The 6019-nt window shown below is 36.7% G+C and overlaps 1 protein-coding gene across 1 annotated transcript in view; it reads left to right on the top strand.

Annotated features, from left to right (window-relative positions):
* Positions 1 to 6019, top strand: part of LOC107601218 (septin-9-like) — a 32097-nt gene that overhangs the window by 1936 nt on the left and 24142 nt on the right. The gene's annotated exons all lie outside the window — the stretch shown is intronic.

Here is a 6019-nt window from a genome sequence, read left to right as displayed (position 1 = left end):
ATATGTACATCTATAATAAGGTTAGGCTATGTTTATCAACAGGAAACGTCCAAACTGACTGCAATGGCGCGCAAGCATCATGCTGTTGTTATGGTTACTTCCTCTGGGAAACGGTGTTCCTTAGCATCTTTTTTGTCTATTTTGGTAATTTAAAATATGCACACTGACTAAACTTGTAGGCTACCCTAATGTAATAATTTACAGAAACGTTTGACACCCCACCCCTCCCCAATTGAAAAAAAAGCAAGCATAAGACCCCCATCTTGGAGGGTTGACTGACACCACCAAATCCACCATATTTTTCACCTTTTTAAATGTATTTATATATTAGCATTGTAATAATTATACATTTTTTTTGTAATAATTACTTTTCCTGAACTTGAATACAACTAATCAGAATGAGAGTGATGTTTAGTATTTTACTTTTGGGAAGTCACTTTTGGTGAGACCCTAGAAGAAAAAAGACCCTGAAGAAAACGTTTGCGGTGATCGCAGCAACTCATTTGTGCATCCATTTTCACTGGACATCCTAGACTTTTAGACATCATGTAGTATAGAGAACATTCATTTCTTGTCCCCAGACTATTTCCCCTTCGTTGTGCAACATTTGACAGCACTTGACTTGACACTGAAATTGACAGATGGTTTGGTCTTTTCCTGCCTCCTCCAAGTCTCCCTGCTTTTGTCTTCATCACTCAAGACTGTTAGTTTAGTGATTACCGAATGCGGACACAGGAATGTCATGGATTGATAATGGGCACTTTGCCTCACAGGGTGTGCACGGCTAAGAATCAGGCGAGGAGTTAAAGATTATCTACCGGCACTATCACGTCTTGCAAAGCTATGCATTTCTGCTAGCGTCACCACATAGAACTGCAAAAATAATGACTGCATTCAAACAAACTTCCCAAACATTCCCCTGTCTGTCATTGGTCAGTCTAGCATATAGCCCCGCCCCAAACTCACACCATTGGTTGAGTGGGTGTTACTATGCCAGGCTAATCGGAATGTTTCGATAGCGCCACAGATTTGGAGTGTTTACATTTTTCAGGGGAATCAACCTACATTTTTTTTACTTGTACAGTAGTTGTTGGTTGGATAAACATTCAGATAAACTGACACGTTTAAGCTTTAAAGATCAGATTAAATTTAACTGAAGACACTAAGACTCTCTCTTTACTCTGTGCTAAGCCGCAAAGTTTTCTGTTCTTTCTTGATGTGTCAGTTTTGATTAGAGTTCTATAGAGGACACAAAAGGCATGATTTTCTTCTTTCTTTTTAATCTTTAATCTTTCTTTTTCTTCTTCCATATTATTTATGGTTGTCAAACAATGTGTAATGTTTGAAACATGTAATCACAATAATAGTCATTTAAAAATTAATCTCATATTTTCCTTCACATAGAATAAAACATTATTCAGACAGTTAGCATTAGACAGTACATTAGAATCTTAGTATGTAAAAAAAATTATTTATTTATGTTTTATACCTGTATCTATGAGTAATGCAACCTTTTTAAAGTATATTAGTTAAGCTTAATTTCTGCCTTCTCAGTGTAAATGAAATCAATGTAGTAGCACAGTTATAACTAGCAGTAATAAAATGTGTGATTAGAGTTCTATAGAGGACACAAAAGGCATGATTTTCTTCTTTCTTTTTAATCTTTAATCTTTCTTTTTCTTCTTCCATATTATTTATGGTTGTCAAACAATGTGTAATGTTTGAAACATGTAATCACAATAATAGTCATTTAAAAATTAATCTCATATTTTCCTTCACATAGAATAAAACATTATTCAGACAGTTAGCATTAGACAGTACATTAGAATCTTAGTATGTAAAAAAAATTATTTATTTATGTTTTATACCTGTATCTATGAGTAATGCAACCTTTTTAAAGTATATTAGTTAAGCTTAATTTCTGCCTTCTCAGTGTAAATGAAATCAATGTAGTAGCACAGTTATAACTAGCAGTAATAAAATGTGTTATATATATATATATATTTAACAATAATCCAATTAAAATAATCTGAATTTACTTGCTGATGAAGAAAATTGGAAACTGGCAGTAATTATATTACAAAATGACAGTTATTGTGAGAACATGAATAAGTAAAGACAGTTGTTGTAAAATAATAAACAAAAGTGGTGGGCCACAGTGCATGGGATGCAACCTACGTTTGAGAGTATGTATTTAGCAATGCTGGCCTGTTCAGTCTTGTCCCAATGTGCAGAGACCCCTCATATTTACACAGAAAACAATTTAAATGATCTCAACCTTTCTTATCTCTGCAGGGAGTCAATAAAACAGAGGACATTTTCAGGCAGTTCATAACACATAAATCCATTTTGTCAGCTTGTCAGTCACAGTCATGTATGAACTCACCCCGAAGGCAGTTTTTAATTGAATATATACAGTGTTACATGATATACACTGTGTAGCTGGTACATTATTTCTGTCACTCAGCCTTTTACCGTCATTAAATGTGCAGAGACCCCTCATATTTACACAGAAAACAATTTAAATGATCTCAACCTTTCTTATCTCTGTAGGGAGTCAATAAAACAGAGGACATTTTCAGGCATTTCATAACACATAAATCCATTTTGTCAGCTTGTCAGTCACAGTCATGTATGAACTCACCCCGAAGGCAGTTTTTAATTGAATATATACAGTGTTACATGATATACACTGTGTAGCTGGTACATTATTTCTGTCACTCAGCCTTTTACCGTCATTGTGAGAATATTTCCTGTAACTTAGCCTGTGGCATGTTGCATGTCAACACCATTATGGTTTTATCTTTAGACTTGCTGAATTGGGTTTCACAGGGCTTGACAGAAAAAAAGTTGTAATGTTATTTTGGTTCATGGATGTAAGAAAACAACAAATTACTAACTAAATCAGCATACAGCCTGAAAGGAGATGAAATACTGGAAAAGGTTAGGTGGTCTATGTGGTAATGTAAGAAAACAACAAATTACTAACTAAATCAGCATACAGCCTGAGTTTCTAATGCAAAATTAGCTCAAAGAGGAGATGAAATACTGGAAAAGGTTAGGTGGTCTATGTGGTGAACCAAAGCACTGAATGTTGCTCTGGGCTTGATTTATTTAGTCTGAACTGGCAATGTTGTGCTGGAAACAGTAGGAGGGCACTGTTCCTCTTAATCGTTCATCTGTTCCTCTCAGCCTAATTTTATCTGTTAAATTTGCATTACCATCTCTATGTTTGCGTGACTGATTTTGTTAAATTGGTGATGCATGCCACTAACAAGTGTCTGGCTGCATTAGATGTTAGTCTTTAACAGACATGCCTGTTGATGTTTTATTGGTGCCAAAACATTCAACCACATAACATGTCTTGTATTCCTCTGTAGGAAGAGTGAACTGACTCAGCGTTTCAGGAAAGAGTATCTGCCAGGGATTTGCCAGAAATGATGAATCAACCTGCACATCTGAATGGAAACAAATTAGTGCTTTGTCACCTGTGAATCACAATAATTGTTATGCTTGTAGGGACTAGCGCAGAGCTGGTTCATTGTTTCCTATGTTAGCGGCACACAGGAAATTCACACGTTTAAAGCCTTTGTTTTTTTCAACTTCTTGGTATCAGCAAAATCTCTGACCTGTAAGAACGTGCATTCACACTGACACAGATAGCGGTATATCTCAGTGATAAATTCAGACGAAAACAACAGACAGTTGCGTCAAACCACTTTAGTTGTGAAAACTATTATTAACAAATAATGTTTTTTTTTCTTAATTTAAATGATTCTTGTATGTATTAAACTGTTCTGTGAACTAAGGGTTTAGTGAACGTGTGTTGAGGTTTATGATGATGGTGTCTGGTTTGAGGGGAAATGTAGATGTTTTCTATCTCTTGCTTGAAGAAGAATTGAACACATCTGAACATTTTTATTTGCTTCCTAACCCTAATGTTTAGAGAGTCGGGCTTGTAACCCAAAGGTTGCGGGTTCGAGTCGCAGGAATTGTCGGTGGGGTGGAGTGAATATCCAGCGCTCTCTTCCTCCCTCAATACCACAACTGAGGTGAGACCCTTGAGCAAGTCACCAAACCCCCAACTGCTCCCCGGGCGCCGCAGCATTGGCTGCCCACTGCTCCGGGTGTGTGTTCACTACTGTGTGTGTGCACTTGGATGGGTTAAATGCAGAGCACAAATTCTGAGTATGGATCACCATACTTGGCCACACGTCACTTCCCTTTCACTTCAATTTTTATGTCTGTTTTAAGAATAATGTTTCATCGCAGTACCATGTTTTGTTCTTAGTTCAGTATCAGAACGAGTAGGCTTGAGATCCCATTTCATCTCTAAAATTAAAAAACAAAGGATTAACATTTTTATACATTGTGATATTATTTTCATGGGAATTAATCCAAGACCATAATGCATCTGGTGTCAGGATTCTGGACTGTTCTGTGTCGTGTTTTGCCCCTGTTTCTGTTCCTGTTTTTCCTTATTTGGTCATGTTCCTGTCCTCGTTTAGTTTGATTATGATTCCTGACACCTGTGTTTAGTAATTATCCCTTGTATTTAAGTTCCTGTTTGTTCAGTGTTCCTTTGTCGGTTCTACTTGTTGGATGTTGTGTAATTCCCCTGTGTTTCCAAGGATTAAAGACTGTTTATGTACTCCACATCTCCTTGTTCCGTGCTCCTCCCAGCACAGATCATGACATCTGGACCTTTCACTTTGGATTTTTTTTCACCCAGGATAAACTAATTCAGGATAGATTAAAGGCATTGGTTTCTGTTCCTGTTTTTCCTTATTTGGTCATGTTCCTGTCCTCGTTTAGTTTGATTATGATTCCTGACACCTGTGTTTAGTAATTATCCCTTGTATTTAAGTTCCTGTTTGTTCAGTGTTCCTTTGTCGGTTCTACTTGTTGGATGTTGTGTAATTCCCCTGTGTTTCCAAGGATTAAAGACTGTTTATGTACTCCACGTCTCCTTGTTCCGTGCTCCTCCCAGCACAGATCATGACATCTGGACCTTTCACTTTGGATTTTTTTTCACCCAGGATAAATTAATTCAGGATAGATTAAAGGCATTACAACATGTGGTATTATAATTACAATTGATGATTACAGTTTTTGAGAATTAGGAGCTAAAATTTACTTAATTATCATTAAAACAGAACAAAAAATCTTACATTTTAATTTGGAATTTTTATAATTTTATGAAAAATCATCTAAACATACTCTTTTGTGAGTTGAGCCCATCTATGGAAAGGCATGCAGCTTGTTTGATCTTTGTTCTTTATGTGATCACATTTACCTGTAGCATCTACCAAGACATTCAGCATGACCTATATCGCAGTCCAAACCTGTGCAAACAGGGGACTTCAGTTTGGTCTTTATAGTTTGAGCTTTAAAGTCATCCCTGTATCTCACTGTCGTGAGATTTAAACACTGTCACTTTGCAAAACTCCAAACTGAATCACTTTTCTTGTACGTTGTCTGTACTTAAACACCCTCCTGGTGATCTTAAAGGGTTAGTTCACCCAAAAATGAAAATTAGCCCATAAATTACTTACCCTCAAATCATCCTAGGTGTATATGACTTTCTTCTTTCAGACGAATCCAGTCGGAGTTATATAAAAAATTGTCTTTGATCTTTCAAGCTGTTTCATGGCACTCAGCTGGTGTTGCATGCTTCAGTCCAAAATAAGTTAAATAAAATGCGCCCATCCATAAAAAAAAAGTGTCTCACACGGCTCCGGGGGGTGAACAAAGTCCTTCTGTAGCGAGTTGATGCATTTTTGTAAGAAAAATATCCATATTCAAAACGTAATAATCCCTTTAATCTAGCTTGCACTCATTGTTGTAAAGGGAAGCAGCTCCGGGTTGATGACGTATGAGGTCAGCACTGCGCATGCGCCGGTGAGTCTCGTGAAAACCAACGTTTGTTAACAGGAGCAAAGGAAGCAAAGTTTCCTTACTTTAGCAAAGGAAAACCAGTCTCCTCTTGGCTTATATCGAAATCCTCCGACATTCTTCT

Source organism: Sinocyclocheilus grahami, unplaced genomic scaffold, assembly GCF_001515645.1.
Source record: "Sinocyclocheilus grahami isolate Dianchi unplaced genomic scaffold, SAMN03320097.WGS_v1.1 scaffold302.1, whole genome shotgun sequence".
Taxonomy (NCBI): Eukaryota; Metazoa; Chordata; class Actinopteri; order Cypriniformes; family Cyprinidae; genus Sinocyclocheilus; species Sinocyclocheilus grahami.
Note: the sequence above shows the minus strand (reverse complement) of the source record. Positions and strands in the feature narration are given on the sequence as shown.